The following is a 13,043-nucleotide window of genomic DNA, read 5'->3' as shown; positions in this document are numbered from 1 at the left end:
TCCAGGCAAGCTGCTAATGACCTGTACTATGCCCTCCACCATAAAGGGTTCATTTGAGAACCAGCGGTGTCCGTCGACCAACTGGAGCAGCTGTACAAATTCCAGGTAGGAGGTCAGGTTAGGCAAGGCAAGGCGGGTGGCAGGTAGGAGGTTTACAGAGCAGAGGAAAAGGTGGTCATAACGCACTGTATAGCTGTAACACTCGCATGGGCCGTCTGTTGGTCGTCCACTAGCTCCACAATATGATCACGTGCCCAGTTTTGCACAGAAGGTCAGCCAGGGTATTGCCCGTCCTATCCCCCTCTCCATAATACCAAGCACGGACCGCTCTCCCAAGATAATGTGTTCCCCAGAGCTTACTCCAGATGGATGCAAGGAGGCCTCACTACTGGTGGCAAAGAATTGAAGTTCCAAAGCCAAGACCTTCACCTCCAGGTGTACCAGCTCTCTGTGCAGTGTCAAAGCACAGCAGCCTGCTTAGCAATGCATGTCCCCCGGGTCACCACTTTGAAAGCTTCCCACAGCGTGGATGGAGATTCCACAGATCACGCATTCTGCTAGAAGTAGTCAGTGATGGCTCCCTTGATTTCATCCCTGAACACCTGATCTCTTAGAATGTTAGGGGGAAATCTCCAGGAGATGGTGTGTGAAATAAACTCAAAGGGGACATGCACTAGCAGGACAGGGGTGTGATAACACAACCTCCTAGGGAGGTGTGTAACATTAGTAGCCCAGGTAGCCACATCAATAGTGACTAGCTCATAGTCTGTTCTAGACCAGATGTAGTAAGTGGACGCTATACATGTGCCCTCTCTGCTAGATGCATGTCGAGAGCACCAAATATCTGTGAAATCATTGACTGCAATGGGTGTGAGCAATTGTGCTGCAGCCCCCCGGATGTGGGTGTCGGGGATCGCTGGACCTGTCTTTGCGTGCATCTAAAACTATATACTGCACCCATTCTAACCCCCCACCCAGCCACAGCACCACCCTGAGGTCTACCGTTCCCATCAGCCCTAAAATTTCAGGGAAACATAGGTGGTCATCAACATTTGGGCCATAGACTGAAATCAGGGTCAAGAGGTGACCCTGCAATGTATCCGCTAGAATAACACACCTGCTCTACATGCAACACAGCACACGGCACGTACGCCAGAGTAATCCTTTATGGAGGAGCATGGTAACACCATGAACATAGTTGGAATAGTGTGAGACATGCGACCTGGCAATCCACCCCGCTCACAGATGGTCCTGGGTTGATTCAGTTAGATGCAGTTCCTGTTACAGACAAATGTCGATGTGTCTTTGTAGATATGCCAGTACATGCTGAGTCTTGCATCGATCGTTTAGCCCCCTGACATTCCAGGTCAGACATATAATGGGAGACATCAGTGGTTAGGGGGTAGAGTGTCATACAGGCGGTAAGGCACCTATGGTAGTAATGCATTGATGAGGACGTAACACTGAGTGCAAGGAAAAAAGTGAGACAGTACAAAAATCCATAAATTGTACTCTAAAATTCAGCTCTTCTCCCAGTCCCTCACCCCCCCCCCCCCCAATCGAGCCAAATTCCGGCACCCCTCCCCCCACACAAGGAACTCAAACCACACATCAGAACAATGTAAGGAATCATCCCCCGAGGGTGTCAGGAGGTCCCAACATACTCCCCAGGCAGGAGGTGGCTAGGTAGCCAGGTACAATAGATAATGAGGTATGCTGGAGTACTGCAGAAGCTATCCTGACGGCACACAGGAGGAACTAACACATTCAAACAGATAGGCCATATTCAGCTGTCAGGCTGTCTGATAGACGAGTTACGCAGGACTTGCTACCAACAACCTCCCTGGCCCAGGTGAGAATCAGTATGAGTGCCAGGTGTCAATTAGTGATTGCCACTGAGACAGCCACAGTCGGAGCACCCTGGGGAGGGAGCAGGCCCGGCACCAGGGGGATCCATGCCTCAGACGAACTTGGTCCTACCTTGGGGTCTTTTTTGCTGAGTTTTTCCTATGTGTAACCTTTCTTTCTCTGATTTTGTTAGACACCACTTACAGTCATGTTTGAACTCATCTTCATCCGACACAATTGGATTATCTCATGTTAAGTGCAACTCTGACATTTTTCAGGGTAGAAATATATTGGCTCTCCTCCAAATTATGAAATTGTCACCTATATATTTGGATATATTACCACAGTCTAGTTACAGTCCTCATCTGCAAGAATATGTTTCCTTTGAAATTTGGCCATAAACAAACTGGGATAACTCGAGGTTGTGACTGAGACCATAGAAGTGGCATTGAGATGCAGGTAACAATTTGTTCCATTCTGAAAATAATTCTGGTAAAGGGTAAATTTAACAGCTTTAAAAAGAGACATCTGTAATTGGCCCCATTGTCTTAATTCTAAGCAGGAACCATTGATCAGCCTTTATACTCCCTCCAAAACATGAAGATGTATATAAGGCATTTAGAACCATTTTCTTTGATAGTTTATGAACTCCCATTTGTTCAAGATTGTGAATTTTAAATAAGAGAGTTGCTATTTGATTAAATCCTGCAAGAAGAGGGCAATATGTTTACCTGGATTTTTGTGAATAGATTCAAATCCCATTCGTATGGTTCTGAATGGGAAATTGTGTAAAATGTGTCTGTTTTAGGGATCAAATACGTTTGTGGACTCATTGGGGGACTCTGCCTTAAGTATTTGCATGTCATGCTACTTATCATTCCAGTATTCTTTGCATTTTTATTAGATTCTCCAGTATTGTACAGTATTATTTTGAAGGATAATCTCCTAGTTTTAAGTATGCGTTGCAGTGTGATAGAATTTCTTGCAATTTGGTCTCATAGCCAATGCCTTAGCTACTAGCACTCCTTCCTTATCTTCAACCTTGGCAATGACCCCTGAATCTAATACTTAGTTGAACAAAGTGGTTCAAATGTGTGTGTTTATATTGCCCGTATTTAATTTCATTGAGGTAATTTTTGTTTAGACGTTCAAAGTCATGCAGCATTTTGTGACTTATTGGGGTCATAAATTAAGAGTGGGATTTGAATTCCATAGGTTCCAGTCATGCCTCTTGCTTCGGTTCTTCTATATTTTTAATCTTAGATTCTGAATCATTTTGAATAGAGACACTTTCACGTCTAGGGATGTGCTATTGTAGTGAGGGGCATAGGCCTGGCCCTTCTGTAGCACTTTCATTTCCATCTTTGCTTATGAAATAGTGTGCTGCGAGATTGCAGGACTTCAGAGATTGTATGTGGTGTAGTTCAAGTTGCAGATCTCATCTACCATCTGGTAGTACGGGTTTTGGGGTGCTGAAGAGTATTCAATTATTATATAGAAACAATGCATTTTCTCTTTCTTTATCACTATATACGTCATCACTATGATCTTTGCAAAGGTAATTTGTCCTCTTGATAACATTGAGATCCCCTTTTGAGTCTGGTTTCTTAGAATATTGATTTGTGAGAGCATGTTTTCTTATTTTCCTGTTATATTAGAGTTTGCATTGTTTTTCACATTTACATCTAGCTTGTCAACTAGTCAAAATTATTTCCCTGTTCTTCAAGCATTCAAATGTGCTGAGATCTCTTCTATCTTATATATACCAGGTTTTCTGTTGTATGTACTTGGCCTTTTGTAATGGAGTGTTAGGGACATGAATATTGAAACAGATTGCCCTTTGATCACATACTTCCTGAAATGCGGTCATTAGGTTGGAATCTGAGGAAAATTAAAATTTCTTAAAAATGTGTTCACTTTGAAGTACTGAAAATTGTAAATTGAGCACAAAATGTGCAACTCTTTCCATTAAAAATATACTGGAGCTAGTCCATTTTCATCGGCAACTTTTTAGGCACACTTCTAACATGAGCTCAAATAAAATATGTGGTGGGCACGGACTTTCTGTTGTTTTATTTCCAAGCTACTCACCGCCTGCATAAATCATGAAATTAAAATATATATCAGTGGGCGTGACCAAGCAAGGTGGCCAGCGGGATGCACTTCTAGGAAGCTCCTCGCCGCCACGGCCTAATCCTGAAAGCATCCTGCTGTGCCTGGAGATTTGCTAGTCTCCCTAGGTGGGGATGGGTGCCCTGACCCTTGTGGCAGCTGAAATACACAATCCTGTGGTTCGTGGGCTCATGGACCCAGCGGTGAGTGAGGCCTGCCCCAGGCTGCGTGGTGATCGGCAGCCTGGGAGTGAGTCAGGGGAGCTGCGGCTGCCTCCTCCGGCAGACCTGCTGCCCCGGTCGGACCGCTCGTGGTTAGCGTGTCCAGCCAGTGAGGGGGGGCCTGGGCCTCCATGAGTATGCCAACCCATGTGGTGGCCCGGGCCGGGATGTGGGCCTGCAAGCAGACTACGGGCCTGAGCTTGGGAGCTCCCTGCACCCACGCTTTTCATCCTGGTTGCCCCCGGGCCTTGTGGATGAGGTGAGCTGCGGTGTGGCTTGGCTGGTGGCTGCGGGCAGGAGGAGTGCCCGGGCTGGTGGTTGGGCCACCTAGCATGCCACTACGACGGACCTGTTGTAGTGTGGCTCTGCGTGGCAGACTGCAGGCCGGAGGGGCGGTGGAGAGGTAGCTGTCACTCGCCTCTTCAAGCAGAGCAGGTGGCCCCATGATGGCGAGAATGGGATACTGAGGAAGGAGCAGAAAGGTGGTGGTAAGCACATTCCTGGAGAGCGGGTGGCTGGTGGTAATCATCACTGGCATTAATCCTGGATATGAGATGCTGGTAAAGGATAGCTGACATTGTATGCTTGTGTACCGAGACACTCTGGTACGGAGTGTGGACAATACACTACATTGGGGTAGAATTCAACTGCTTCGTAGGAAGTGAGAGGAACTATATTCAGTTGCGGATCAATGGCATGCTCGACTGATCTGAATGTGGATGGTAACTTACTGCCCACTGTTGGCGTCTCATGTGGAGCCTGAACCTGGATTTGAATTGACTGTGGGGTGACGCATTACAACAGAAATTTAAGCTTGGTGCTACAGACTGGGTGCAGCAGTGGTGCACACCAGCCCAGTTCCCTCTTGTGGGTGGCGAGATGGGGCGACACAGGCGGACAACCACATCGCAGGGGATCACCATGGTGCAATACATTACTCCTACTCCATTGCCACAGCGGCAGACATGACTGGGTGAGTCCGGCGATGGCCTGGGCACTCCTGTCACTGCGGAGGAACCGTCCTGTGCTGAACTTCTTGCAGCAATTTAAAACTCGAGAGCTACCCTCGAGGGGAAAATAGAGACAGTGGCTGTAGAGGTGAACCTTCTCCGGGTGGACCTCCGGAAGGTATCTGATAAGGTTAAAGTCGTTGAAGGGTCCATTTTGGAGTTACAGATGGAGGTTTACACGTTGCGGAAACATATTGCACCGGTCACCTCGAAATCTGGGGCTCTGGAGGCGAGACTGGAGGACTCCGAGGGTATGTCCAGACGCAATAATGTCCACCTTCTCGGGTTCCCCGAGCGTGCAGAGGGTTCCAAAATGGAGGTCTTTGTGAAGCGATGGATAAGGGATGTGCTGCAGCCTGGGGGTTGTCCGGCATGTTCGTGGTGGAGCGTGCACACAGGGCGCTAGTTGCTTCCCCTCGGCCTGGTGTCCCTCTGAGGGCTATTATTACTCATATTCTGAATTATAGGGATCAAGACTGTATCCCATGGCCAGCCCAAGAAAAGGACAATGCTGTTTTTGAAAACCATAGAATTTCCATTTATCCAGACTATACAAACAAGGTGCAGATATCGAGGAAGGGATTTATAGAGGTGAAGGCCAAGCTTCGTGCCATGAACATGCATTACATGTTATTGTATCCGGTGTGCTTAAAGGTGCTCTCGGGGGTAAATCCCATTTTTTGACTGGATGGAGGAGGTCTGGAGATGGCAGGAAATGTGGGATATAATTGCGCGAGGGGAGCTGGCCGGGCCCACCCAGCTGCCGGTCCTGTGAATGGCATGGATGGCTCAGTCTGGAGGAAATGTAACGAGAGCCGGATGGATGGGTCCACAGAGCAGGGAGGAAGAGACAACAGCAGAATTGAGATTCAGCAGGATGGTTCAATTGCAGTGGTTCTCCCCGGCCTGTCGACCGGACCGACTCCAGACTTGGGAGTGCAAATAATATCCGAAGCCAGTTAACTTTATCCTTTTCAAGAGAACAGAGTTCTAATTCTTTACTATGTGCGGCATGTTATAGCATCAAGTGCTCATTGCCTATGAAGCAACGGGTAGTGGGTTTGTAGCAGATCTGAATAAGTCATGGTACTCTTTGCATCAACACTATATGGCGGAGGTGTACTACCCTTATTGGAGCATAATAGATTAGAAATGCAGGCACGGGTAATTAGCATACGGGGTAGGGGGGTTTACCTCCACAGTTGTGGTAGGATTTAGAGGCTGGGGAATTGGGATTTTAGGCTGATGTCCTGGCAGCATTCACTCATATGGATCTACAGTATGTTTTGATGCATTGGCTTTACTGTTTCTCCGGGTTGGGAAAGGGGGTTGGGAATTGTTCAATAAGTGCATGTTTGCATATGTTTACTGGTTATATCTGCAGTTCATATTCGTATTTGAAATGTGAAATAGGCAGTCAGACTGCCTTCCTCCGACAGGGGTGGGGAGGCGAGAGATGTTGATAGCGGATGGAGGACACAATGTGTTACCATGGGTCGACAGCGTAATATACTGACATGGAATGTCAGGGGGCTGAAAGACTACACAGAGCGATATAAAGTACATTCCTTTCTGAGATGGTATAAGATTCTAATAGCCTGTTTACAGGAAACACATATGATGGAGGAGGAATTCCAGAAGTTTGCCAAGAAATGGTGGGCCATTTGTTTCCCTCATCTTTCTCCTCTTATGCCAGGGGAGTAGCAATATGGGTGGGGCCAGGGGTTCCATTTAGCATGTTTATAGTGAAGCTGATGTTGAGTGGTGGTATACACTCTTGTAGGGTATGTTGGATGGAGCGCCGCTTACTATACTCAATACTTATGCACCTAACACAGATGATCATTCCTTCTACAACCATGTAGCTGGGGGGCTGGAGGTAGGTGTGGGCTCTCCAGTTGTGTGGGATGGAGACTATAATTGTATATTGGATGGTGAGAAGGATTCTCATCCTCCTAAACAGGGCACTAAACCGTTGATGACGAGATCCCTTTCAGCGCCCATGCACAATTTAGGATTATAGGACGGATGGAGGGGATTGCACCTGGAGGGTAGGGAAAACATGTCACTCCAAAACGCATAACACGTATAGCTCTTTGGACCGATTCCTCCTGGGTGGCCTTAATTGCTTGCAAGTATTGGATATAACACATTTGGGGAGGTTTTTATCTGATCATGCCCCGGTGTTGATGCACCTGGGACAGGGATTGGATGGCAGGATGACACGTAGGTGGAGCATGCACCCAGATTTTTTGACAGATGTTGTGAGTCGTGAAAAACTGGGAGTTGCAATTAAGGACTACATGGACATGAGTTGGGGTACCATGACAACCAGAGGGACGGGGTGGAAGGCAATGTAAGTGGTTCCGAGAAGAGTGTGTACTGTATAGGGACCACCTGTGGGGTCTGAAGACCAATGGAACAAGATCTATAAAAATGGGGACGTTGGTGGATATACAATGCCAGGCCCTTCGAACGAGGGAGGCGAAAAGAGAGCATCTTTGATTGCATAGGGAAGTCAATAGGTATTAGAAGACACTGGATAGACTAACCCTTAGATCGTATAGACAGCGGCTACATAGGGAAGGGGATAAAACCGGCAGGTTGCTGGCATGGATTCTAAAGCATGAAGTGGAATCTCCCCCCAGCTTGCATAGTTGAAATGCGGCAGGTGCACAGGTTACTAATCGTAGGGATATCCTAAGAGTAATAGCCGAGCATTTGCAATCGGTGTCACACGCTGGCCCGCTGGTGTCATAGGAGTATCTGGGAGAGTTTTGTGGCAGCTGCAGCTCCCACAGCTGGACCTCGAGCGTAGGAGAGACTTGGATAGTGAGATAACTATAGAGGAGGTGGGTGCAGCAGTGGCAGCATTGTCTAAATGTAAGACTCCGGGGGTGGCTTTCCTGTTTAGCTTTACCAAACCTATTCCCCCCTCCTGCAAGAGAAATTATTGGCATTGTTTGAAGAACCAAGTGTGCAGGGCATTCTGCAGGAGTCCTTGCTACAGGGCATTGTTTGCCTCATGCTCAAGCCTGGGGTGATTTGAGTGATCCCCTTCCTATTGCCCACTCACAATGTTGAACTGTGATGTTAAGATCCTCTGTAAGATATTGGCTATGTGGAGTAGTTCGGGGATTGGTGCATGAGGACCAATGCGGTTTTATACCTGACCATGGTACAACCTTTAATCTGCGTTGTTTGGCACATGTTTTGCATGAAACCATGGATTTAGAGGACGAACTGGCTCTGGTGTCATTAAACCTAGAGAAGGCTTTTGATACAGTCGAGTGAAACTATCTTATGGCGGTACTGCGGAGTATGGGGTTTGGCCCCAAATTTTGTGCATGGGTTTGCTTGCTTTACACCGCACCTACATTATGAGTTTGGGTGGGAGGTAAACTCTCAGAGTCATGGTTGATTGAAAGGGGAACTAGACAGGGGTGTCCTCTGTCACCGCTCCTCTTTGGTCTAGTGGTGGAGCCATTGGCAGTATGGGTGCGTGGGGAGTTGGCCCCCTGGGGCATTCAGGTGGGACTTGCCACCCACGTCATTTCATTATACGCAAATAATGATTTGGTATACCTTCGATCGCTGGGGATTTCGGTTCACCTGTTAATGAGATTGTTGGATGCGTTTGGTGCCATATCGGGACTTAGGGTGAATATGCTTAAGTCGCTCCTGTTTCCTCTGGGGATGCTTAGTGGCAAACGTGTGGATGAATTACCAGTAGTGGGTCTCCGGTGGATATTGGAGAGTTTTAGCTACTTGGGCATAAGGGTAACTCACACTGCAGTGGCGCATGAAGCATTTAATGTGGAAAAAGTGTTAACAAATCTTGAGTGCTCGGTTTCGTTCTGGAACAGGCTTCCTCTCTCTATAATGGAAAGAGCTGCTGTTGGAAAGATGGTGTTTCTTCAGCGTTGTCTGTACCTGGTACAAAATTATTTATTTCCATTAACCCCTCTGTGATTGAATCGGTTGTATAGTTTGCTTGTCTCACTGGTGTGGGCCGGGCGCTGCAGTCGAGTGGCACTGTCCACACTGCAAAGTGATTTGGAGCATGGGGGTTGGCTATCCCTTATACCAGGCTACACTATTATGCTGCGCACTTGAAACATGCTGCAAAGTGGATGGCTGAGTCGGATAGCTGGGAGAGGCAACTGTTTGAAGTACTGATGGGCAATAGCATGCTAGTGCACATACGGATTAAAGGCGGTCGGTCGGAGACAGATGTCCCATATCTGGTTAGAAGTACTACAAGGATTTGGGAGGAGGCCGTTAAGAGAGTGCTTCGCCGTGCCCCATTTGATAGGGAACTTAGGATATGGGACCTAGCTCCCTTCTGTGATATTGACAATTAATCATCTATGGAAAGCTGGAGAGCGGGGACGTCTTGTGGTGGGGGATTTATTTCCTAACAAGAAATGTATATCCTTTCAGGAGGCACAGAACACATTTGGTTTTGGTCTGGGACAATTCCTGCAATGTGCCAAGGTGGAAAGTGTTGCACAGGAGGTCTGGTGCGATTCCCCGGCCTCCCGGCATCTTCTAAGGTGTTGAGTGGACTGATAAATTGGGGGGATGGGAGACACTTAATTACATTGTTTTATAGAGCGCTACAGGGGGATCAGCCAGGTGCTGTATGTGTGGCGTGGAGATATTGGGAGCGGGAGCTGTGGGATCCGGTGAAGGACGCGGACTGGGTTAGGACCTTATCTTGGTTCACACGGTTTCATAGAATAATAGATTTAAGCTCCTACATTTTAGTTTTGTGCACCATACTCATATCACGCCTGATCGTCTCAACAAGATTGACCCCACTAGTGAAGCTGGGAGCCCCAGATGTGGTGAGTTTGGCGCCTCCTTCCTGCCCCTAGCTTGGTCCTGTAGGGAGGTGCAGCAGTTCTGCCGGGGAGTGGTCAGGGAGGTCGAAGAGGCCAGGGGTTTGGATATAGAAGTAACACCATTGGCATGTCTGTTAGGGTCGGTGAAGCTTACCCGGGGAAGGAAAATTCCACATAAACTGGAGCGACTGGCCCCAGTGCTGGCTAAGCATAGGGTGGCCATAGGCTGGATGAGCACTCGGAGCCCATCCACGTAATGTTGGATGCAAGATATTCTGGAGTGGGAGCGGCAGAGGAACAACATATGCAGGTAGCATGTAGGGATGGGGGGCGCAGATTGCATGGAAGAACCTATTTGAGCGTTTTACTGTCACAGACTAATCAAGCCCTGAGCGGAGCTCAGACACTGATGATTAATTAGTGGGGTTTGTACATGAGCTGACATGATGGTGACAACCAACTGTGGCTATGTTGAACTTCTGGTCCTCATAAATTGTGTATGAATTGGTTTCATAATGGTACTACCATTTGGGGGGGGCGACAGAAAACTGTTTATTCAACTAATGTTGACACACACTTCTGATTGTATGTCATACGACATCAGAAAAGATATCTGTGGTATCTCATATTACTATGCACTGTATTATGTTTGTGGGTTCTGACAATATAAACTCATGAAAAACAGAGTTCAATATATATATATATATATATATATATATATATATATATATATATATATCAGAATTACACAGAAATACTAAGATCATTCCAAGCAGGAAGCCTCGTGATGCAACACTTTATCAAAGCAGCATTACAAAACTTCTCCATTCATTTCTTCATTCACGTGCTCGCTGTTTTCATAAATGGCATACATATATGTCACAATAACTTTGAAGGATAACACCTCAAGTGCCATGAAGAGAAATAGGGCATATATATCGTCAATAGAAAATGTGGCACATTGTACCATTTAGTTATATACAAAATGTTGTCCACATACGGTCTATAAATAAAGAAACTAAATTCTCCTAAATGGTAATTGAGGAAACAATAACACAGATAGGAGGTTGTGGGAGGCGTTCGATGGAAGAAATACCACTAATTGGTGAATATGGAAGGTGTGTGGTGGAAGAGATAACAACACAGATAAGTGGATATTAGAGCTGTGCAATGGAAAGGATAACAACACAGATGGATATGGGAGGTGCGTGATGGAAAAGATAACAACACAGATAGGTGGATGTGAAAGGCGTTTGGTGGAAGAGATTACAGAAATAGGTGGATATGGAAGATGTCTGGTGGAAGAGATAACAACACAGATAGGTGGGTATGGGAGATCTGTGATAGAAGAGATAACAACACAGATAGGTGGATATGGGAGGTGAGTGATTAAAGAGATAACACAGATAGGTGGATATGGAAGATGTCTGGTGGAAGAGATAACAACACAGATAGGTGGATATGGGAGATCTGTGATGGAAGAGATAACAACACAGATAGGTGGGTGTGGGAGGAGTTTGATGGAAGGGACAATGAGGTAGGTGGGTCTGGGAAAGAAGTGATGGCTGGGGTAGCACTAGAGTTCAAGAAGAAGTGTGATGGGGTGTAGAGACCTAGAGAGATGGGTTTTGCTGAGATGCTTGAGAAGAGATGGTAGCAGACAGATGGGTCTGGTAGGTGTGACTTGGAAGAGACACTGAAATAGACATGTTGAGTTCATTCGACATTTTCTGTGTGTTTTAAACTTTTTAACTGGTTCTTTGAAACCTGTGCTAAACAGTCTTTAAAAATTCGATGCAAAGTTCCTATAGTGACAAACACAAGTGTATGTCCTTTGTTTTGAACCCCTGTTTTCCAGGTTCGAGCCTGGGCGGTCAGGCAGGTGTTCAATCACAGACATACGAAGAGGAGACTTCCGCACAACTAAAAACGGTTTTCTGGATCTGAGTAAATTCGCTTCGTGACCCTCGAGGCCAGACATAGGGCTGCTCGAGCAGTACTAACAGAGGCAGGTAGCATCCGCAGCGCCCTCTCGTGGTGGGTACTTAAATACTGCTGTGCCAAAGTGGGAGCAGTGTACGAACATTATCAAATGAGGGCAAGGACAGTGCCTTTTCCTTTTTATAGGTTGATACAGCCAAACTGTGGAATAAATTATCAGATCACATCTCTCACAGCCACCGGGAATTTTTTTGTGAAGGCTGCCTAAATTCTGAAGTTAGGGGTGAAACACGCTAATTAGAAACTGTACAAGGATGTGGATGTGTGAATTCGTGTGCACCAAAATCTTGGCAATGAAGTTACACAAGTTGAATGTGCCTTCGATCTTTGACAATAAGTTGTGTTGTTTAATCGCTGATATGTAGAGGCTTCGTCTGCCTCTCTAGGCTACACGCTCCCAGGGCCAGAATAAGTTTTATTGCGAACAGTTACCGTTAAGTTTTATTCTGTACTAACACCAGAGCGGTCGTTATAGTCAAAGAATACAGTGCACCGCTGCCCGGCGCTGCACTGTTAACAAAAAGTACAACCCATGCTTTTTTTCTAAATTATGGCCTTAAAAACTCGTAAAAGTCAGGAAGGTGTATTGTTAACCAAAAGTACCCATAAAAAGCTGCGATATGTTGTTATGCGTCCTCATTTTAACTTTCCCCGTCGCCAATGACACACGATGAGCTGGCCCGCTGAGTCTCTTGGTTTTAAAATAAAAGCAACGGGAAGATATAAGCTTATCCGTCTACAGCGAGCGGGACCCGAGCTCCCTGAAGCCGAGCTGCCTTCCTAAGGTGCTGTGTGCGTGCCAGGGTGCCCTGGCTGCGGGGACCCTCTGATCTGCCGCCGTGCCCATTGTCTGCAGCTCGCAGTGTCCACCGGAAGCGTGGAATGCCTGCCTCGGGGAGGTCTCCTGCGCCAACTTAAGTATATAACAAAGGGACTGCTTTTAATTGAAATCAGGCTCTCGTGGAATCGAATTCGGCTGCACAGTTTGAAATCAAGCAACTGTA

The sequence above is a fragment of the Pleurodeles waltl genome, chromosome 10 (assembly GCF_031143425.1).
Source record: "Pleurodeles waltl isolate 20211129_DDA chromosome 10, aPleWal1.hap1.20221129, whole genome shotgun sequence".
NCBI lineage: Eukaryota > Metazoa > Chordata > Amphibia > Caudata > Salamandridae > Pleurodeles > Pleurodeles waltl.
Note: the sequence above shows the minus strand (reverse complement) of the source record.